Raw genomic sequence first — 25,314 nt, 5'->3', positions numbered from 1 at the left:
GTAGAATTATCACTTTTTTTGGCAATGTCGACAAAAGTTGAAAATGAATAAACTTCTAAAAAAAGGGCAGAATTTATAGCAGAGCTGTTGTATTGGATTGAATTATATTGCACAGGTGTTCCTAATGAAGTTGCAGATGACTGTAGTTCAGAGAATAAAACTACTAATTACTATATAATATAGTTCAGAGAATACCTTAAATTGAAGGAAAGTGACAGAATGCCTGACGCTTGTATTGTGACCGATGAGCTTTTGCGTCCGTTCACAGAATGCTAAAAGATATCAGCATGTCAGAACATATGTCTGTCTAGCAATTAATGTTGATACATATCATTGCGCAAGTAAATTCGGGACCTTTTCTAGTGGGTAGGTGTAATACCTATGTATACTACACTACTGATGTGTGTTCGTCAAATTTCACTATGCCATCTCTTAGCACCTGGTTCTGGTATACTGTGAGCGTGGCACATCTCTCATAGAGCTCTGTATATCTCAAAGATTTTATTTTTGTATAAGAAAAACATTTGCAGCGCACATAACTTTGGAGCTAAGCCCCCCTAAACATAAAATCCTAGTGATGTCCCTGGGGCAAACTTTATTCACGCTCAATATTATTTCTCTTTTGGAATAATTACAGTGGTATGCTATATCTGCTATGTAAGATACTATCTCAACACCAATTGCTTGATTTTCACCAAAGCATTTAGCTATTTGTGTGATCACAAATATTTATCAAGCTGATTTTCTCTCTAAAACAAACTAGTTGTTGAACATACCAGTAACACTGATGTTGACAGCTCTGCTTCTCTGTCCATCTCTATCCTCACACCAGTATTCTCCACTGTCTGATTCAAATGCAGGTTCAATGGTGCCAGATCCTGCTGATGTCACCCAGTTAGAAGTATGTGTTTGCTTTATTTCCTTGAGTGACCTCACCACTTTCCATTCAGTCAAACGATCAAACTCACAGTTTATAGAGATCGACTCATATTCAAAAAACTGCAGTCTGTCTGGAACAATATGAAGAAAAGCTGCATCTAAAACAGAGAAAGAAAGAGATTGACTTCATAAACTCTGCTGGTGCTGAAACAGCAATAAATGCATGTAATACAAACAATTTGACATCACTGAGAGCCACATAGGATATTTTTATAGGCGTCTTGTTAAATTAACTATCTATGTGCATTGTGGCCTTGACATTATTCTACATGTACATCATTGAACAGAGATAGAAAGATAGATATATACTTTATTGTCCCCAAATGGAAATTTGTCTTGTACTCTTAAGTGCCGAGACAGCTGTCGCCATAGTTAAAAAGAACAAAGAAAGTCAAAATAAAGTTGCACATTTGCACAACAATAATACAATATAAATGACAAATTGCACATTTGCACAATAATAATTGATACAATGCTACCTGTTGCCTCAATAAATACATAAATATAATAAGTACACATATTGCACATTCCCACAAATTTCCGTAAAAGGTAACAGTAAGGGGATTACACTAATCATAGCAGACAATAATGCATACCTCACACTATTTACAAAGTCTTATTTATTATTCTAATGGAGTTTGGGATACATGAATACTTAAATCTGTTAAACTTGCATGTGGGGGTTCTGTAACGTTTGCAAGATGGTAACAGTTGGTATTCTGGATTGAGGATGTGGGCAGAATCGGAAGAAGCTCTCAACATTATACCCTACAACCTCTTTTGTTTCAAACATGCAGTGTTTAAAGTGATCAAACCAAACTATTAAAACTGCTTTACCTCGTGGGTCAGCCTAACAGCCACATCCTCATTAGTTACTCACTCTGCAAGTGAGAGAGGCTAGTCCATGGTTAACAATGTGTAAGGCTAATCCTTACCCTAGCCTTTTACAGCTTATGTTAAAAAGTGTATTTAAATCAAATGTTCAAAATGTTGCACTATTAATCATATTATTAATGAGGATATGGTGTTTGTACACTGAATATTTAATTAACAAACAATTCCCTTAATTGAAATATCTGCAGCTTACCGTCATTTTGAATGCAATAACTGTTGTGAACTTGTGCTACCAGCAACATCAACACATGAATCACTGGAGAGACAAAGCAAGAGAGCTGTGTCAGCCAATTTAGCAATATACATGTGGATTTATGTCATATCATGTAACATAATTGTTTTAATAGCCACCAAATTCAGCTTATATATTTCTCTGTTTTGGAATCTCACACAGAAGCAGAGAAACAGAGTCAGTACTTACACAGTCTGATGCAGAGAGCTGTAGCGTCCATGATGTCTTGCTGCTGACTGTCTGAAATTCACATGAAGTGAAGAATAGGTGAGACCCTCCTCTTCCTGTTTGTTAGATCTACAAATAAATATGAGAAGCTAAGACAGAACTAAGTTTGAAACCACAGTCTTTCAGTGCGGTGTGAAAACTTGAAGGGACGTTTAGGACTTTATTTTTGTATTCATACATGATAATGGCCACTAAAGGGTCATCGGACAACTTAACAGCTTACCACATAGGAACTAGGCTACATAACTTGGCTTGTACTTATTATTAATTATTACTTTGCAACAGTATTTTATTAATCTGAAAAATATTCTTTGTAGAGCACATGCTGCTTTTATCAAACCAAAGCTCCCCTCCGCAAAAAATATTTTTATTCTTATTTTCAGTTGCTGAAGGAGGACAGTTTATCTGTGCTCGCTGTAAAATGGAGACTGCCATTGGCCCCAATTCAACATTTGTTTATTCTGAAGTGATGGCTCTCTCTAGTGGTTGAGCAAGCAAAGTAGGAAGAAATGTGTCATGGTTATACATGACATATAATTCTACAGAGAAAAGAGGTTTGGGTGGTTAGATGGTTCAACACAGTGCAGGGTTGACATGGGACAACACTGTTTTCCTTCTGTTTCTTACTGTCAGAATTGATTTATTTTAAACACCCAAATAATTATCAAAATAGATGTAATCTCCCGGAATCTGGAGTAAACGAGCAAGAGTGCGCACTAGAGAGTGACTGTGCGTGTGTGTTTGTGTGACTATAAATGCAACGCGTACGAGAGCAAAGTGTCCTTATAGCTCTGTGTTACCGCTTATTAGCGCGATCGCACCCCCCGCCGAATGGACCTCCCTGAAAAATGACTTTCTGCAGGTTGGATGTCTGGGTTAAAAAACATGTGACATCTAACAAGTGTGGACAATCAACAATTAGCCAGTGGCTACTCTATCCTGTAGTCGGCGTTTAGTTCTGCCAACATAAAACACATTACAGAGAGGGCATTCCAATTTGTAAATCACAAATGTAGTCTTACAGTTAATAAAATGTTTGATTTCTTTGCCACCAGCTACCGCATCCATACTGTAAGCAGGTGCCTTGGTTAACGGGTGATTTTAAATGCTGCTGAGAGGGTACTGCTTTTCTCCAGTGTGCAATGACTGTGCTGCGGCGTGCCTTAGGTTGCCAACCCCTTGCATACTGTTTATGCCAGGGGCCGGCCCTGAACACAGGTGGAAAACATCCGTTCTCTGTGTATTCTGTCATTGTGCCTCCGTCTCCTCCTCTCCACAGTAACAGCTGGTTAATACCTGCCCTTCAAAGGTATTATTTATAGGCACAGTTACCGTCACTAAAATTACTTTAAAGTTTTGGTAAATCACCATGCATATGCTAAATAACATATTTGGATTTTGTCCTCCCTATATTTTGCACACTGGGGTAAAAACGCCCCATGTTGCATATTCATTATGGCAAACTTATTAAATGGACAGCGCGTATTGCACATTTGCACATTTGAAAGACGCAATATGTAAAACTTCATCCTGAGGAATTCTGGTCTAAAGGGATACAGCGATAAAAGTGGAAGGAAAGAACACAGAACCGAAAGTGAAAATCAGCAAATTCATGGGTCAAAGTTAGGTGAACTTATTTGGCTTGTGTGGATTTACAATTTTACTGAATTTGGTTTGAAGTCTCCCCTGTGACTGGGCCCCAAAATGAGGGTCAGTGGGGACCATGTGTAGTCTGTTAATGGAAAGTTACTGCACTATATGTGTATAAACTTAGTGAGTCTGCTTCAGCTCAAAACGACTTAACAGTGTCATGTTGGTCGACCACAGTGAGTTTATTTTAAATATGCAGCAGCAGCTCTTGCAAACAGACGCCAAGGTGGTTTAACTGCCTCGCTTCAATGAACTGCTCACTCTTAAAAATAGACATTGGCTCATGGTAAATGACATCTCTATTCTTCTATCCAATCAAAGAGCTTTTTACACTACGAGCCACATTCATGTATTCACACACTCTCTCACACACTGATGTGCTAGCTATCACGCAGGGTGTTAGCACAACCATCATGAGCAATTTGGGGTTCAGTATCTTGGCCAAGGACACTTGGACACTCCAGTCTTCATATTAGTGGAAAACCTGCTCTACCTCCTGAGTCACCGCTAACCAATATATTCAGCATCAAACACCCCAAATAAAGACTGATGATGATAAACTACATTGTTCCTGTTGAAGCATCTCCAGCTTGACTACTTAACATTGTACACTCAGTCCAGGTCAAATGCCACTTATTATTAGATATGATTGTTTACAGGTTTTCATTATTAGTATATGTAGTCCAAAATGCTCTTAAATGTACAAGATCTGTAATCAGCATACTTTGTTCCCCTGTTTCTGTTTTTAAGACATGAAAGTAAAAACAAGGTATTCAATCAGTCTGTCTCACCCTAAACAGAGTCTATACTCCATCAGCTCATCACAAAGGTAACAGAACATCAGCAGAGCTTCAAATCAAACTTACTAATTGGAGTTATGATATGATACAAAGACACAGTGTTTGGTCTCTTTGCTGAACTTTTCCTAAAAGTAAAAAAAAACCCACCAAAGCTCCAACTTTGTCACATTCATTTTTTAGTTTTTAGTTTTGACTAAATCCCAGTTTTTTGTATTTTCCACAATGTAGTGTCAAAAGAAGACCTACTTATTGACTCTGAGGAAGCAATACTATACTACTGTTGTTTTTGTTTGTTTGTTTTTAAGAGAAATGAAACTCATGTCATCTGTGTTTGAGAAATACCTGATCAAACAATGATAAGGACTCATAAAGTAAATCAATCATTAGCTGAGTGTATTATTAACTTAGCAAAAAATACGCTCTGAATGTAAATGTACTGCTTCTATTTGCATGTCTTTATTAAAAACAGAGCAAAATTAATAAATAAAATACGTCTTTGCATCACAGCTTTATTCATTAAAAAGGTAGTACCAAACTGACAAACAAATTTACATTTCAATGGATGGATTTAGGGCCAGGTGTTGACACAAAACAAAGTACACTATGAAAAAATACAAATGTATTGAGTTACTGTAGCATAACTGAGTATGGCTGTATGACTCTTTCCTTCAGTCAGGTGTCTCTGCTCTCGTTGACCTGTAAACACACAGGAAATATAATTACTACAAAATCATGGAGTCTTACAGATAATTAATTAAAAACAATGATTCACTCATGGACTGACAAAGTGTAGATAACTTCTCTCTTACGACTTCTCACCTGTTCAGGGCCGTATTTATCAAGCATCTCATAATTATTGAGTTACGGTGAAAGCTGTGCTGAAAGTGAACCTTCAAACACTTCTACCTCAAAGTAGGACTTGAGTCATTTGTAAAGCGTCCTACTTCAGTAAGCAGAAGGATTGCTCTTTGGGAGGGAGTGTGACGTCACAGTTTTACAACACTTACGCCGTGAAACAGAAAATAAATAACAAAAGAAAGGTTATATGCCAATATGTCAAATGTAATTGTATATTTGTAAATAATCCATTTAAATACAGTACTATTCAAAGTTTGGACACTCTTTCCCATTACTTTGAATGAGGATATGTGTCCACACGTTTGACTGGTATTGTATAACAAAGCTTATTAATAAATTATACTTAATTTGACTCAGCTGTGTGAATTCAACCCTATCAAACCCAATATTTATCAGTTCGTATAACAATACTGCATCTTCCACATCTTGCACATACACACGTTGCAAACCCAATGTTCACTGTGGTCGCAACTCTATGAGATGAGTGAGAGATGAGTGAGCTGATGATGAGTATTTTATTTAATCCTTCACAGGAAATTACTTTGTTACAGCAGCCATTAATTGAACACACATACATACATACATAAATATATATATAAATATGAAGAACATATTTTACTTATGATAAAGTTGAGATATCCTTCATCATGCAGATTGTAAGGGGGACATGAGTGTCTGATCTCACCTCATCATTATCTTTATGATGTACATAAGTGTTATATTTACCTCATTACAATAAAGTTTAACATCATCAAAAGGCTCAAATATTGTTCAACTTTTGTCAAAATGATCTTTCAATAAATTAAACGCTGCTTTCATGGGATAGTGATATCTCTGCCTGAACATCTGGTGACCCCTGGAGCTCTCCTGGACTTCACCTGAGACATCAGTGATTTCCTAAGTTTTACTTCTAGACCCAGAAGTAGGACAAAAAATGTGTCACTGTGAGAACATTTGGAGTGATTTCCTACTCTGAGAAGTTTGATGAATGTGACCCCAGATCTCATGTCCAACTACAAACAAATCAGCTGGGTTCCTGGATATAAATGGTGGATAAATCATCCAGATAAACCTGCATGTTAGACTCAAAAGCTCTAATGGAACAAAAACACTGAATTTTACACTTTGTTTAGACCTCCCAGCAGCTGCACCTAAGGCTCCTATTTCTTGGATATTGGTGGACACTACTATGAGGATATTTTCAGTCTCTTCAGTGACAGAGGTTACTTTTTGCTTGTAACATGGTCAACAAGCTAGTTCTTAACTGGCATTCCAAATAAGGCAGAAATAACATTAAATACAGTAAATATATAAAGAAAGAGTAGTTGTATCAGCTGCAGTCTTACCCAGATATCATACTTGTTGGGTATCTGCTCCAGACACATTTGGTTCTGTTTAGGAAACAAATAAAATCATCAGAGTTATTACCTGGAACACAAGATTTCAACTGAAAATGAACCATCAATTACTATTGCATTCAGCCTTAGCTTTAAGGTTTTGAGGCTCATCATGTTGGGGTTTAATCAGTATATTTAATTTAGTATTAATGATATAAAACTTTGTTGTATCATTATCGAAATTGTCTGAAAACACTTAACAAAACACTGCTGGATTGAAGATTAAACAAATAGTATTGTACAATAAGGAGACAGCATACATACAAAGTGACATCAGCTCATCTCAACAAGCAAAGAACAACCCTAATGTATTATAGTTTCTAAAGGAACAAAGAAATAATCTATGATTGTCAAACCTCTATAACTACAGCCAATGGCAAATATCCACAAATAAATACATTTGCATATATCAATATTAATTACCCAAGTCACGTCACACAAGGGTCACACATCCCCCTGGACACAAGAAAGTGGAGTCTTGAACCATAAATGATCAACTAACATTTAAACATGTCCTACCTTTACCTCACTAACACAGGTTAATGACCTGATGACCACCAGACCCTTTAATGTAGTTAACATGAGCCTTCCTCAGGACACACAGACCTACAGGATCAAAGCTGTGATCATATATTCACTCAGAACTCGCATCTTACTTAACATGGACCAAGGCAAGGAAGCAGCAATAAACTTCTTAACAATAACAAAGAACACATTCCACAAGGCAGCACAGTTATGAGGCCAAAAAAGTCATAATCATGATCTAAAATGATTAACTCAACACTTGTTGCTTCGTTAATTTTAAAATCTTTGTATACTGCTCATTCACTGCAACTGCAAATGTATTTATGTCAAATGGTTTTTGTCACAACCTTCCATCTCATACTGACGATCAAGCTGCACAACTTCTTTTACGTAGATTGCTAAATAAACCAACTGAGGGGCCCTTTCTCACTGTCTGTGGTTTTCTCATGTGGTTTACAACTGAGAGAATTGCATATTCACATGGATCTATAAATATGTGGATGGAAACTTACTTCCTCTGATGAGCTGCTTGAAAACATTTCATTATTGAAAACCCAGTAGTACCAGAAATGAACCATTTAAATTTTTATCTTCTCATTTTTGATCTTTGCCACATCAATTATCGCCTGTAGTAGAATTTATTCACTAAAAGTTTCTCTGAAGAATCACAGACGACGGAGTGATGAATCTTTCACTTTACTCATTACAGTACATGCCAGCACGGATAGGGACACACAGTCGTTCCGCCAAGCAACAAACAGTACTGTAACTCCTAGTGGAACTTTGAATGAGAGGGTAATAATGTAATAAAGTAATACAATAACAAAGTCATAAAGTAATAAAGTACAGAAACCAACCAGGGAATACTGATAACCTTTGCTGATCCCCTACTAGTTTAGAAACAGTCAGTTTTACTACCAGGTGTCTTGTCAGGCGTTTACAGTCGTTAAGGCCCACACGACACAAAAAAATCCCTCACACATAAAAATAAAGGTCTTACTCATACTGTATTCTGCACATGTAGCATTTTACACAATTTAAATTTCTCCAAATACTAGTGGTGAAGTCTCACTGGAAGCCAACAAATCACAAGCATCACCTCTGCCACTTTTCACTTATGGCTGCATGTGTTTCAGTGCAGACAAGCTGTCGATTAGCTTCTTTGCTAGAAAAACATTATGTAAAAAAAGAGAAGAAGCATTCATTCTCCCAAAGTTTATGTGACTTTGTACAAAACATCACTTTGTTTTTGTTTGTATCTGTAATCTTGATGGAAAGTGACGTACAAAGGTAGGATCACGAAAAACAAAAATATTGATCTTGACATTAATCCTTCCAGCCTACCTCTCTCCTTTGTTACATCTACACATGTCACCTCTTCTGGACCATCAGCACCTGTGAAAACAAAAAATGTACATTCGACTCTCATGTGCTGTCAAGGCCGAATTTATGTGTAATTTCTGAGCTGTTTTGCATGTGCATAAGAAGCATTGTATATAACATGAGTTAAGTAAAAATGTATAATATTATGTAACTCTCTCTTGTCTTTTTCACCTTTTTATCAGAAATAATTAATACTGGAAACAAATTATTATATCAGGAAGATGCATTTAATTAACCAAGCCAAAAACAAAGGGGTGATGTACGTTTGATGTGATGTACAATTTAATGCTATCTTTACATATTACTGTAAGCCATGATATACTATACTGGAATACGATAATTTATCTAAGGGACTGGTCTACCTCATTGTAGGATAGTGTGTTTAACCAGTGTAAGAGCCGAACCATAGCTAAATCAGTAGCTAAACATGATATATAATTACCTTACACACTCTGCCCTACACAGATGATTTAGAGGAACACTGAGCAAGACTGCACGTTCATTATTCTCTGGTGTGTTTGTGTTTACTGGAATTTGTTTCTGATTTCTGATTTCCTGGTGTCATGAGTTGAGGCCAATGTGGCACCTTTTAAACATAACTTCACAATATTACATTTGTTTGACACCCATGTTGCTTTCATAGATCAAACATAAACTATGTAATAAATAATCTGAGGTGTAGATCTCGCCCCTCATGCATAACTCTCGGACTGGAAACCTCAGTAAAAAAAAAGAAAAAAGAAAAGTGTGTGAAGTGGGTTTAACTTCAAATACACTTACCCCTGTTTGTGCCTCCTTTGGTTGTATCTTGTGTACGTTTGTGTTCGCAGCAGTAAAATAGTCCAACCACCAACATCAGCAGCAGAGCCATACATAAACCTCTGACAGCAGTCCAAGGCGGGTGGAACACATTAGGGAAGTGACTTTCGGGAGAAGTCTCATTGTGAGAAGTCTCATTATAAGATTCTGAAAATATAAAGAGAGTATGTGCTTTACCTTATGGTGCAGTGTTATGTTTTTCTAGGGGCAATATAAAACATTTTATTTCATATATTTAACCCTCAGATGCTGTTCAGGTTTTTACATTTGAAACAAGTAAAAACTACCTAAAGATCTTTGTTTTGACTTGAAATTTTACAACTTTTCCTAAAGTAAATATTTTCTGTGACTATGCTTACACTATATATTGGTCTGAACCAGCACACACAATTCTGTAACAATACAATTTCTCTAGCCTACACTTGGTTTGGAAATACTATTACATCTCACCTCTCACAGCTCTGACAGTCAGCCAGCTCTCAGGTGATTCTCCATCTTCAGAGATGCTGCATTTGTAAAGGCCTTCATGTGATATGGAAACATTTTTGATGGTAAAATTTCCTTCATAGCTAGTCCTGATGTGACAGCCATCTTTATAGAAATCAGCTATGTTGTCAGAACTTTTCCCCCTTTTACAGTACAGAGTCACATCATCTCCCTCCTTCACTGGATGAACAGGACTCTCCAAGATCACAGACCCATCTGTGTAAGAAATATGTTATGATAAACATATAATGATTTTAATATAGGATTTTGTTGTCCGACTCTGAAATTAGAAACCACAGAACCATTTACAGGTAGTGGGAGATAAGATAAGAAGTACTTAATTAATCCCTTAGACGTCGAATTGAATGTCACCTTCACACAAAGACAGCCAACATACAGCAATAAACATAAAGTCTCAGGCAGTACAAGATAAGTGCAAAGCACCACGTCAACATCAATCAAACAATCCACAACATTCAGCAGTTAAAAACAATGTTCATTAAAAAACCTCACTTCACCAGGTATAAAGGATCTTCTAAAACTTTTTGAAGAGCACCTTGGCATCACTAGTCTGGCACTAAAGGAGCTCTTCAGTTCACTAAAAACACCAAACAATGTCTGGTCCTTATTGTGCAGGATGCTACTGAGTTTCCTGCCTACTCTCTTCTCCATGGCCATCTCTAGTGAGTCAGGAGGCGAACCAATGATGGATCCTGCCTTTTTTATTAACTTGTCGATCCTATTTCTGTCCTCTGACTTCAGCCCTCAGCCCCAGCAGACAACAGCATAAAAAAGCACACTAGCTAAAATATTCAACAACTTCAAGAGTGATCTGCTGATATCAAATGACCGACGCTTCCTGAGGAAGAACAGACTGGACTGGATCTTTTTAAACATGGCACGGGTGTTCTCTTTCCAGTCCAGCCTGTTATCCACAAGGATGCCAAGGTACCCGTAGTAAGGGAACACCTCAATAGTCACATCATTGATAAGTAAAGGAGTCACCAGTATCTTTTTCTTTTCTAAAATCAATGAAGTTCTTTCATCTTATTTAGATTTAAAATTAAGTGGCTTTCATCACACCACTTGACAAAGCTGTCAATTTCCTTTAAGTAGGATGTGTGGTTGTCTCCAGTGATGCAACCAACAAGTGCAGAGTCATCGGGAAATTTCTGTAGGTGGCCGTCAGAGACCAAACTTATTACGTTATGGACAAAAAGTTATTACGTTATTGGTTCAGAACTTTTATTACGTAATTGGCAAGTTATTATGTTTCTGGCTTATTACATTTTTAAAATGGGCAAAATTATTATGTTATTGGCGGCTTCATGCTCTAAATGACATTCCAATCATATTCACACTCAATATTATTCCTCTTAAGACTATTAATGTTATGACTAAGCGTGCTAAGTAAGATACTATTTCACTAGCAATTGGATGATTTTCACAAAGGAGTTTTTCTACCAACATGATCACAAAGATTTATCAAGCAGATTTTCTCATTCTTAAATAAACTAGTTGTTGAACATACCGGTAACACTGATGTTGACAGCTCTGCTTCTCTGTCCATCTCCATCCTCACACCAGTATTCTCCACTGTCTGATGCAAATGCAGGATTAATGGTGCCAGATCCTGCTGATGTCATCCAGTTAGAAGTATGTGCTTGCTTTATTTCCTTGAGTGACCTCATTACTTTCCCTCCAGTCAAACGATCAAACTCACAGTTTATAGAAATCGACTCATATTCAGAAAACTGCAGTCTGTCTGGAACAATACGAAGAAAAGCTGCATCTAAAACAGAGAAAGACAGACAATGACAGTTTAAACTCTACTGATGCTGAAAATGAAATAAATGCATGTAATACACAATTTGGCATCACTGAGAGCCATGCGGATGACAATATTTTTTATAAGCATCTTGTTAACTATTTATTTTCATTATTATTCTCCATGTACAACAGTGAACATGCCCCACAACCCCTTTTGTTTCAAACATGCCACATCCTCATTAGTTAAACATATACATTGAAATTTCAGTTTGCTGCTCTGCAAGTGAGAGTGGCTAGTCCATGGTTAACAATGTGTTTTTTCATTCATGTTTTAGATGTTTATTTTAACTTCTTAACAAGGATATGGCGTGTTTACACTGGATATTAAGTTTAAAAACAATTCCCTTAATTTGAAAAACTGCAGCTTACCATCAATTTGAATGCAATAACTGTTGTAAACTTGTGCTACGACCATCATCAACACAGGGAAGAGAGCTGTATCAGACATAGACACATTTACATTTGGATTTATGCTAAATTATGCAAAATAATTGGTTTAATAGTGGCAAAATTCATATATTTCTCTGTTTTGGAATCACACAGAATAAGGCAAACCGAGTCAGTACTCACATAGTCTGATGCAGAGAGCTGTAGCGTCCATGATGTCTTGCTGCTGACTGTCTGAGCATCAGACTGAAATACACATGAAGTGAAATATAGGTGAGACCCTCCTCTTCCTGTTTGTTAGATCTACAAATAAATGTGTGAAGCTAAGACAGAAAAAAGTTTGAAACCAGTCTTTCAGTGCAGATAGAAAAGGGGTTAAGTATATGACTTGATTTTTCCATTCATACATGATAATTGCCACTGAAGGGTCATCAGCCAACTTAACAGCTTACTGTATAACTATGACTAAGCTACATAACTTGGCTTGAAGTTATCATTACTAACTTATTATTAATTATTACTTTGCTCTCCTCTGTCAATAAGTAAATAAATTTTTGTCTTCTAGTTATTTTCAGTTGCTGAAGGAGGACAGTTTGTCTGTGCTCACTATAAAATGGAGACTATCATTTGCCCCAATTCAACATTTGTTTAACCTAAAGTGACAGCTCCCTCTAGTGGCTCTTGTGTTTTTTTGTCCTTTGGCAGCAAAGAGGAAGTGTGACATCGTTAAAAAGCCACAAAGTCTACAGAGGAAGGAGGTTGTGGTGGGAGGATGGGTGAACATAGTGCAGGTTTAACATGGGACAACACTGTTTTCCTTCTGTGTCTTGCTGGGAGTCAGAATTGATTTAAACACCCAAAGCATTTTGTTGTCAGTGAAGTTGGCATCTTGTGTACAGCAGTTGAATTGGGACATGGGCCCACGAGTCAATTTCCAAATATCAATAAATTGTTAAAATGGTGTTGGAAGCACATAGCCCATTACTGCATCTAAATTACTGAGTTAAGTTGTGACAACTCTCCACATCGTACTACTCTCCTCTGCTCTCACAGCCTATTCACAGCAAGAATGCAGCTACTTTATTCCGCCTCGCTGTTCTGTATAAAAGGTCCAGACACTGAATGGGGGGACAGAGTTTCTCTGCCAGTAAGTGGCTACAGAGGTATCGGCTGCAGGATGCTGTTGTGTTAGCTGTGGTGGAGCGAGGTAGTGAGTGAATGGAGTAAGGGAGCACTGACAGTAAGAAAGCCGGTGAATCAGATCAATAAAATGTTATTTTGTGATTGTTTCAAAGCGGTTACATTCAATAGCACAATTACAGTAAAAAAAACTGTACAAAACTCCCCCACACACCTCCACTCAACCCTACAGCTCAGCCTTAAACCTCTGAATCTGAAACGCTGGCGTGCTGTTTAAAAGCAAACAGTAGCAGCATTATGCTTGTTTTGCTTGGTTCAGTGTAAAAAAGCAAAAGCTTAACGATAGATCTTGTTTATGGCTATAATGATGATCTCTGTATTAAAAAACCATATGGTTCACCTGGAGCTGATTCCTCAGTGTGTGCTGCACACACAAAGACAGTGAACCAGGTAAAAACAGAAGGTGACTAACTAATCTACCAGAAGCTACTTGCAATATGTGAAAAGGAAGGTTTTATTATTTTAATAAGTGACAAATTGAAGATATAAGTGAAGACACCAGCAAGTTCATAGGCACAGGCCCTGAGTACTTGTCCATGTACACCATCTTGGCCAGCAGCCTTCTGCGGGTTCACTGCTCTGAACAGCTGCCTCACTTCATGTTTCTGTACAGCCAATGCCTGGGTGCATGGGTGTAGGAAGCATTTGAAATGTGGTTGGGAAGATCTAATGGGGGATTCTGGGGGTCCTCTCCCAGAAAGTTTTTAACAGAGTAGATGTCATTTCCTGTATTCTGCTGCCTTATAACAGGTGTTTTGACACTTTGATCTGACTATACTGTGAGAATAAATATGGGTACATTTTGTAATTAGATCAAGTGTTTGGCCCCAGATCACATATTAGAATATATTAAAAAGCTAAAAGTATACAAATTGATGAATAACCTCCTGTCCACCTTGACTGAAATGTTTCCCATTCAATATTCCCATTGACAAATTATTCTAAACTGTCAAATCCCTTTCATCACTCACCACAGCAAAGGATCTCTGCTCTGTCCCTGCATCCTGCACCTGTCTCTGACTCACTCTCATGCACCTATATGTTAGGAAAGGTGGTGGAGTGATCATTATTTAGTGAGCAGTGTCTATTCTTTCACTTTTATAATCAGAACAATTCAAAAAGTAGAATATTTGTCAGTTTTTTGACCCAGTTTACAAATGAACTAGACAGGCTTTTATTATTCATTGTCCATAAGAGACTCAACCAAAAACCGACCAGTCCTCTCTGCAGCAACAACCAAATGAACACTAACCACCTCCTCATCTTTACACCATTTTGCTAACATAGTATTAGCAGTGACTCTGTTTGACCCACCTTAAGCTCCCTGGTGTCTGTGGAGTTTCACTGATTTGGATTTTCTCTCAATAAACAAGCGGAACAGATTTAATAATGAAGCACTGAAACAGCGCTCTGAAAACAGCGCGGAGTAGATTGATGTACTGATTTTTGACATATTAAAAGTGAGGGGGGGGGTCCAAACTAATAATTTTAAATCTCAACCAACTGAATGCCTTTTGGGAGATTTTGGAACAACGTGTTAGACAATGCTCTCCACGACTATCATCAAAACACCAAATGAGGGAATATCTTTTGTAAGAATGACTATAGAATCCATAACCAGGTGCACTAAAGCTTTTCTTGCAGCATGTGATGGCCGAAGATCTCACTAAGATTTTTTATGTTGTTTTTTCCTTTACATTGTTCCCCTGTGTGTTGGAGTTAAGGGCCTTGCTAATACTTTTAATTTGGCTTTTATGGCTGCCAGCAGACAGAACGGGAATCACAAGGTTGACCCTACTTCTATGTCATTACAGATAAACAGGGTCAAAGTATTTAAAATGAGGACTTTGAACATGCAGCTACTTCCGTGTGGTGAGCCAGTTGTTGAGGATTACGACAGGTATGAGATTCTGCAAATTCAATTCTCTTTTTCTCTCTTTTCATTAGTAATGCTCTTGATTACTTTATTTGAAGTATTTAATAATAATTTCATAATGGTTTGTTGTAAAAAGCTGGTCTGTTGTTACAATTAATGATCATCTGTGTTTCCTAATGTGTTTGATATGCAAAGACTCAACATTGTAGTGGTGTGTTTTTAATGTAACAATATTGTCTTTATGATATAAGACTTTATAGCTGGTTTCTTGAAATTATGTTACAGAACTCCACAATGCTTCAAATGAAGGAGATGCTGTCTAAATTTGGACTCTCAGCCTTCAGTGTTTCAGTTTTCCTTTTTACAGTTGTCCTGCTTCTCCTGGCGGACTGCTGTGGAGGTAACTAACACAAACACAAGAGAAATAACCTGGTCTGTGTTTATAAGGCAAACCATTTTAATTAAACATCTCACAGTGTACAGTGCATCTGTACAGTGTGGCCAGATAGTAAAACAGGGACATTATAAGATGCTTTCTATACTGTACTACTGAAAAATGTTGATTAACATTAGGTTGCTGGTTCTCAGCTGTCCTGGTTGGCAATGCCAATAAAATAAAGTCATGCAATCAAGTGAATGTGACATACAGACGACATAAGAAACACTTCATACTTCTTGTGGTGAATATTCAACATTACAAGTATGAAATAGTTTAGACTGCTTTGAATCTGACCACATTATGTTTCTATTCAGGTCAGTCTCAGGTAGTTGGTCCATCTCAGCCAGTAATGGCAACAGTTGGTGATGACGTCATTTTGCCATGCAATCTGAAGCCGGCTACGGATGCTGTTGGTATAACTGTGGAGTGGGCAAGACCCGACCTGAAGCCCAGGTTTGTCCACGTGTGGCATAAAAATCAAGACTTCCAGATTAATCAACATTCATCCTACAAAGGAAGAACTTCACTGTCCATCGAGAGACTGAAACATGGGGACATTTCATTAAAACTCTCCAAAGTGAAACTCTCTGACAATGGAAAATACAGATGCTATCTTTCAGATCTGAATAAAGACTCTTTTGTTGAGCTTGCTGTAGGTAAGTCTGCAACTGTGTTTTACTGCCCATAACTACTGTATTTGCATGGCTTGACAAAATATAATCACTCGCCTCTTTATTAGATACACCTGTGCAATATAACGCAATTGTAACACAGACCATGTCAGTACAGTGTGACGGTTGTGGCAGAAAAGGACAGTAGTATAAATACAAACCCAATTTGGGTCCTTGAACTGAAAACATCTCTGTTGATCTTGATCATCAGGGGCTGCCTCATCTCCTGCCATCAGCTTAGCGGGGATCGACACATCTGTCAACGGAGTGGTGTTACAGTGTGAGTCTAAAGGCTGGTATCCAGAGCCTGAGGTGATCTGGCTGGATAGTGAGGGAAACCTCCTCTCTGCTGGACCTACAGAGACAGTCAGAGGTCCTGATGGTCTCTATACTGTCAGCAGCAATGTGACTGTGGAGACGAGAAACAACAACAACTTCACCTGTAGAATCCAGGACAGCATCGACCAGATCAGAGAGACACACTTCATTGTTTCAGGTAGAAATTATTACTAAAATTATGACATGATCACTGTTTCAGAGGTTAAACGTTATATAAATATCACAATAGTTTATTGTTTTTTGTTTTTCAGGTGATTTCTTCATCACTCAGACTAATTCTGTTGGTCGTATCACCATCAGCTTGGCTGTTTGCTTCATGTGTGTTCTTGCAGTTGTCTTTTTTGTCTGGAAATGGAGGCAAAATGAAACCAGTAAGTCACAAGTTTATTTTTTACGTCTATCATGTTTCTAATTTTCTAAACTTAAGATAATATCATGTCTCTTCAGTTGATACACTGATACAAAATAGCAATAAAAATGTAAAACTGTGATTAGTGTTTTAATGTCACTGTCATGTTTCAGCTGTGTGTGTCTGTCCTGTTCAATATCAACACCACTGTCTGCAAAAGCAAAGCTGAATAAATCACACACTTCAATCAACAGTTTCCTCTCTCTGTTTGTTAACAGAAAACAAGATGAAAACACAAAGAGAAGAACAGCAGCTCATAGGATATAACAACATGGTTGTTACACTGAAGGAACTGGAGCAGCAACTGAAGAACCATTACGATGAACTCAAATCTCATATGAACAAGATAGATAGACTGGTGGAGGAGAAAGATGATCTGTTTTATTCAGTGGAGAAAGAAATAACAGAGAATGAAGATAAGAGTTTCACCAGTGCACCAGGATACATAAAGCTAAGAGAAATAATATTAGGGTACAAATGGAACCTAAATGAAACAGTGAAAGAACTTGATAAACTTGTAATGAACACAGAGAAACTATTAGAGAAGACAGAGACAGTGATTAAAACAACAGAAGAGTAAAAGGAAGAGGAGAACAACAGATGGGAAAAAGATCTGAAGCTGAAAGAAGTGAATAAAGATGGAAACTCAAGTTTAAGAGTATAATCACCAAGATACAATCATAACATTTATATTTGATGTTTGTATTGTCACATTGGAAATTAAGACTACTCCCCTCAATGTTTGTTGTCTCCTATTTCCCCCTTTTATTTTAATCCCTATGTATTATGTGCTTGTTGTATTTGGCTGTTGTGTGAACAAATCAAAAGTTAATTAAACACAAATAACATGAATTATTTGCTATACCAGTACAGTATTACTTTCTTGTAAACATTTAACAGTTTATATTAAGTGTTTCTCACCCAAATTAACTGTGTGTGTCCAGGAGGTCAAAGCATGAATTTCTTTTTCCATAAAACACAGTGAATATTTCAAAAGTGCATTATTTACATCAGTGCAGCCAGCAGCAAGTAATCCTCTTCTTTCTTGTTTTTGCTATGATTCCTACACTGTGAACTAATTTGTACTTAATTAGATCTAACACTGCTTTTCTTATAATAATACTATGCTCTGATGAACACTGAGAAAGTCATGATTTGATGATGACATGATTTAACTATCATGTTATTATTACCATACATTCCAAATAACAATTGCAATTAAGTTAACTGTGTAAGTATTGTGATATATTTCACTAAATACAAGTTTTATTTGTTTCATCTTGTTTTCAATAAAAGTATGTTTTTAGAGAAAATGTTGATTTTATGTTACTTTTTTGGATGGACTGGAAGGATCAACTGACTTTAAATTCTTTGCTCATTATTAGTCATTATTACTGTTGAAATAATATGTAGGGGGCAGATGTTGGGGAATTGTTTTGATAATTACTTTAATCCAATATCATTAATGTTTCTATATTATGATAATAAAATTATCAAATGCAAGTTATGTCTTTCTTATGAATCCTCAAGAATCTGTGTACATTCTCCACTTGAAATAGATTTAGATCCAGAGAGACTTTTTCTTCTTTTATTTGCAGATGTGGAAGTTTGACAGTTTGACAGTTATGTCATTCGAAATGAATGTAAACAGGAATCAATGTCATAATTTTCAAGCTACACATCAGGTAATGTACGATTTTTTTAATTTGAACTGCATTTTAATGTTAATGTAACATTTTCACAATGATTTCATTCAAATGATTTAAATGATATAATGTTTTAAATTATGTAGCTTTTAAATTATGCAATGTGTTTAACCCAATCTTCAACACATTAATTAACCAAATATCACATTAATAAATATATATTCTCATAATCAACAGAATATATTTCAGAAATAAACCATTAAGTAAACCCTGGCGTCTAAACAGTTAAATCATCAAGCTATGTGTTACCAGGCAACCAACCTCGTGGCTAACTAGCGCTAGCATTAACAGTTCAACTGGCAGCAATTATTCATCGCAGACAGTCTGTAAAAGTTAGCCGTCTTACCGGCTGCCTCTCTGGTGTTTATAGATGTTTCTGCTATGCACAAACAGGTGAGCAAACAGTCTCTCCCTTATTTGTCCACCTGGTCTGCTTCTGCCGGGACGCTGTGCCTTTATCTATTTAAATAGCTCATGTTCCTTTTGGTTTGAGTTGTTCATTTCCTCTTTCTCTAGATTCCACTTTGGTCCAGTTTGACTTGACACACAGACTCATAACAAGAAGTTGTGAGATCGTTTTGCCATCAATAATGAAGTTGTTTAATAAAATTACATAATTGACATTTAAATAAAATATCAAATAATGTTAGTTTTGCCCACTGAAGATGTTTGACAGTCTGTGACTGTTTTGGGCTAGGATGTTTGACTTGGAGTGGTCCATCACATATAAGAACAGCCTAAACAGAGATTTTAATAAACTAAGATGATTCATTTAGATCAACTATACTCAAAAAAGAAACATCTGCACAATAATTACATTTAATGTAATAAGTTGTAATGTTATAGCCTAATAATCATTATTTATAAGGCTAGAGTATGTTACAGAAGTTAAATAAAGCAACAAACATTTTAATATTAGGGGCTTTTCTTCACTGTATAGTGATAAATAACCACGCTCTGCATATAAGAATTTCTGATGAAAATGGAGCAGAAAATTAACCTGATACATACATAATCTCATACAAATGTGGCCAAAAAAAAGGAGAGAGAGAGAGAGAGACACTAATTGATTGCAAACATCTTTTTGGGGGGTTCTCTTTGTATTAATGCATTAAATTATATATGATTCTTAAACTGTTTTGATTGCAAACATGTTAAACCAGCAAAAATAGAATTGATCATTTTAATTCCAGGTTGATTATTTCTAGTTGTCAGACTAAAATGAAAAACATAAAGTGTGAGCTCCTTCCAACCAGTCTCCCCCCAGCCTTCGACCAGCATCAGAAGATGCTGTTGCCACAGCTCTCCACTCAACGCTTAACCACCAGGAACATAGTGGGAGCTATGTGAGAATGCTATTCGTTGATTATAGCTCTGCATTCAACACAATCATCCCTAATATACTGATCAGCAAACTATCTGACCTGGGCCTGCCCACCCACATTTGCACCTGGATTAAAGACTTTCTAAAAGAACGCACACAGACTGTCATGCTTAGACCCCATCTCTCCACCATCAAGCTCAACACCGGCTCACCACAAGGTTGTGTGCTGAGCCCAACTCTGTACTCACTGTACACCCATGACTGCACACCTGCTCACACCACAAATACTATTATCAAATTTGCAGATGACACGACAGTAGTGGGGCTAATATCAGGAGAAGATGAGTCTGCTACTGGGATGAGGTCCAGCGGCTAGTGAGGTGGTGCTCAGCCAATAACCTAACACTAAACACAAAAAAACTAAAGAACTAAAGAAGAAGAGAAAATTGATTTCAGGAAGCGCAGCAGGGAACATCTTCCACTATTGATAGGGGATGAATGTGTGGAAAGGGTTCAGAAGAAGATTTCTTGGCATCCACATCTCCAATAACCTCACCTGGTCTGTCAATACCACGGCTGCGGTGAAAAGGGCTCAACAACGCCTGCATTTCCTGAGGCTTCTGAGAAGGGACGGCTGAATACACAGCTGCTGGTGGTATTCTACCGTTCTGACATTAAAAGCATACTGGTGTACTGCATCACACTCTGGCATGCTGGCTCTTATGCGATGGACAAGAAGGCTCTGCAGAGGGTAATAAAAACTGCCCAAAAAAATCATCGGCTGTTCTTTCCCTTCCCTTGATGACATTGCCAGTAGCCACTACCTCAGCAGAGCCTCAGCCATCATCACATACTGTACACATCCTGGTCACCATATGTTCCACCTTCTGCCCTCTGGGAGGCGCTACAGATCACTCAAAACCCGGACTACCAGATTCAATCACAGCTTTTTTCCAACAGCAATACGCACCTTGAACGGACTCAAGTAACACACACACCACTAATGCTCCTTCGGTGCAATATAAATAATTGACTCTGCATGTCTCCATGTGCAATATTCAATATTCTTTATTTATTGATGTATGATTTGAGATTGAGTTGTGATGTGAATCCGCTATTCGTGGCACCTAACAGAGCAGCACTTTCAATTTCATTGTATTGTTCACAATATGACAATAAAGGCAGTTTGACTTTTTGACTTTGAATTATTTGATTATCAAAATTGCCAATCGACTGTGTGTGTAATCAAAGTATTTCTTTTTGCTACCACTGTATAAATGTTTTTGTTCTAATATAAACTCAGCCGTACAACAAAGCAATTCTTTCTTTCTCAATATTGAAATAATTCATGATATCATGACAGACTTTACTTTGTTTGCTTTGATAATTTATTTCTAGCATGTTAAACTCATCACGACTAAATTAGAGTTCAGGTTTAAAGTACTCACCGACAACAATGCACAGTGTTGTGATCTTCATGCTGGTTGGTTGCTGTTTGACTGACTGGATGAGGAGCAGGTTGGGGGGCTTTATTTCACAGAAGCCACAGCTTCCTGCTGCAATGACGATGTACAAAATGTGCAAAAAGCCTTTTGTGCAGGATGTGTGTCAGCATTGGACCTTAATGTCAGAGTGGGTGGCTTTGGCCTCCTTTTGGCTTTCATTAACGTTTTTTCACTGACAATTTGAAGACAATGATTAAATATTCACATTTAGATCATATTTTACTGGCATGTTGTTTCTGTTCTGTTCTTTTTCTGTTCTGTTTCTTCTCTTCCTTTTTATTCATTTCCCCTTTTTTGTGTTTTATTTTAACTGCTAGGGATAAGGATTTCAAGTCAGTTTTTATCAGAAATTGCTACTATAGGCAAACATCAGCTGATATGTCAACTTAAGGTGGCCACAGCTGGATAATGTCCACCAATGCTAAATATAAAAGCATGAACGTGAGCAAATGGAACAACCTAAGATAAGATTGAGCAAATACATAAAACCCCTGTTCTTTGGCTGTTGAGATCAGATGCCTTAATACATAAAAAGTGATTAATTCAATGTTTTTTAAGTGTAAAATATACTGTAAATGAAAAGAGAAATATTGAAAAAAGGTACTAGGTGTGTATATAAGTGATTGAACTGAACTGAACTGATTAATGTTTCTCTGTGTGGTTGCTCACAATTTGCATCTATTATCCGACCCTGATTGTAACCCTGAACTAAACCCTGCTCTAACCTTAACCATAAAACAAAAATGGTGGCATAAATAGTTGTAATAGTAAATAGTTGCAAACCATTTTACGACCACTGGGTGGACCCAGAGACAGTGAATTAGGTCAAAGCTTATCTGCATCTTATTCTACTGTCAGATCATAATGACAATTTTAGCAATTATAACACAAAAATAATTACAGACTGCTGCTTTAATCCTCAAACAACATTTTGAGGAAATGCTTTCAAACTGTAAAACTCAAACTAGTCCTCACAAAGGTAGAAGAAATACAAGAAAACACACACACAACATATTTTAACTAATCACTGATGGCAATTATTGTCTAGCTGCAGAGAAAACACTAGCTGCTGCATTTTGAAGGATTTTTGTTTTATAGTGATTGTATGTTCATTGTTTCTATAACTTGACACTAACAACAATCGGTCTCTAGGTGGCAGCATTATGTGACTAATGTTGCTTAATTTCTTCTTACTCAGCAATTGAGGTTATGTGAACTTATTCAATTTGAAAGGCTAAACAAACATCAAACATCTATTTTTTTTTTAAAAATAAACTGACATAGTAATTATTTATTTCCCAATATCTCTGGTGAATTAACTTAATATCAATCAATCTTTATTTATATAGTGCCAAATCACAACAAAAGTCATCTCAAGGCACTTTACACATAGAGCAGATCTTGACCGAACTGTATCTTGTCTGACAGCAGCTCAAGGGATACAGCAAAGGAGGAGGAAAGGGACAGCATAACAGAAAGTGAAGTTCAGGTGGAAACTTTTGTCAGAATTTACTTAAGTTGAGCTCATGGGCCCGAAGTGGATTTACAAATTATCTTCATATGGTGTTAAGTCTGTCCTGTGATTGGTCCCCAAAGGAAGCATTTGTAGTATGTCAGTGGTTAGGGTTGGTCCGATGGACGATGCCATCGTCCATCGGCGATGGCGATGTGCCAACCCCCCCCCCCCCCCGTGTGTGACAGTCTCCCGCATATTGATAGCGTCTCCATGACGCCCGCAAATTAGATGTATTCTCACGGAATCTGGAGTGAACGAGCAAGAGTGCGCACAAGAGTGACAGCGCGTGTGTGTTTGTGTGACTATAAATGCAGCTCTGTGTTGCCGCTTATTAGATAGATCGCACCCCCACCCACGCCGCCGCCGATGCCATCAGCCATCACGATGTTTTGCTTTGAACATCGTCGATCGTCCAATTCCTGGACATCGCCCAACCCTATCAGTGGTTTACTATACGTGTATGCACACTTAGTGCATCTGCTTCAGATCAAACCGATTAAACAGCATCATGTTGGTATTCAACCGCATGGGTGTATTTAAAACCTTCTGCATCAGTTCTTTTTCTGAAAGTCGCGTCTTCAGACGTGTGAACAGACAACAAGGTGGTTTACGTGTCTCACTTCAATAAAGCGCTCACACTTAAAAATAAACACTGATAATGCGACTGAGCAAAATACCCCAAATAAACCACAACAACCTTTTTTAAAATGCTAATACAAGGTCAACTACAAGTGACGAGGAATGTTAACAGTGTCCACAAATCTAATAAATATCAAAACAACCCTTAAATGTACAATATCTGCAAACAGTTTTCTTTATTCTTCTGTTTCTGTTCTAGAGACAAAGTACAAACATTTCTTTATCTGATGCTGTATAGAAATCTTTTTTTTTAAATTTCATATAAAAAAAAGATTTATTTCATATGTCTTAACAAGCATGTGGAGGTGTTGACCTCATGCTTTTACCCTTAGGAACTGACAACATAGAAATGCGCTATATAAATAAAGATGCCTTGCCTTGCCTTAACATGTATGTACTGAGCTGTACAAGACATGTATAGAATGAGACAGACTTAAAATATCATGTCAAATAAAGATAAAAAATTCAAAGTAATACATGCTGTGTGGTTGTGGGTTGCCCTGTGCTATTTTGTGACCAAACTCTGTGGGTTTGGGAAGGGCACATGTACTATTTGTACATGTATATTGCTTCATAACAACAAAAGTAGTGTCTAATGTTCATCTTTGTTTAAGTCTCCAAGTAATGTAACTTGGTTAAGTACATAAACTGAAATACATAATGTATCACCCTCAGCCTTGCCTGTAAATGACTAACAGAAACTACTATCTCCTGGTAACTGGGGCTTCATGCCTCCTCTGGACACCTCTGGCTCTCTGCTTTTCGAAACAAATGAATATATTTTAGCCTTTTATTAAAACTGTTCATTTCCATCCATCCATCCATCTTCTACCACTTATCTGGGGTCGGGTCGCAGGGGCAGCAGCCTAAGCAGGGAAGCCCAGACTTCCCTCTCCCCAGCCACTTCGTCATGCTCTTCCCGGGGGATCCCAAGGCGTTCCCAGGCCAGCCAAGAGACATAGTCTCTCCAGCGTGTCTTGGGTCTTCCCCGGGGTCTCCTACCGGTGGGACGTGCCCTGAACACCTCACCAGGGAGGCGTCCGGGAGGCATCCTAACTAGATGCCCGAGCCACCTCATCTGGCTCCTCTCAATGCGGAGGAGCAGCGGGTCTACTCCAAGCTTCTCACCCTATCTCTTTGGGAGAGCCCAGCCACCCAACGGAGGAAGCTCATTTCGGCCGCTTGCACCCGCGATCTTGTTCTTTCGGTCGCTACCCAAAGCTCAGGAGGTGAGGGTAGGAACGAAGATCGACTGGTAAATC

At 37.6% G+C, this 25,314-nt stretch overlaps 1 protein-coding gene across 1 annotated transcript in view; it reads left to right on the top strand.

Moving 5' to 3' along the window:
- Positions 1 to 15,482: 15,482 nt before the first annotated feature.
- LOC134006306 (butyrophilin-like protein 10) overlaps positions 15,483 to 25,314 on the top strand; it is a 49,297-nt gene continuing 39,465 nt past the window's right edge. The window contains exon 1 of the mRNA XM_062445392.1: positions 15,483 to 15,528. The gene's annotated coding sequence lies outside the window, so the exon portion shown is untranslated. The remainder of the gene's footprint in view (positions 15,529 to 25,314) is intronic.

This window comes from Scomber scombrus, chromosome 23, assembly GCF_963691925.1.
Source record: "Scomber scombrus chromosome 23, fScoSco1.1, whole genome shotgun sequence".
NCBI classification, from domain to species: Eukaryota; Metazoa; Chordata; class Actinopteri; order Scombriformes; family Scombridae; genus Scomber; species Scomber scombrus.
The sequence above is the reverse complement of the archived record's forward strand: the minus strand, read 5'-3'. Positions and strand labels throughout refer to the sequence as shown.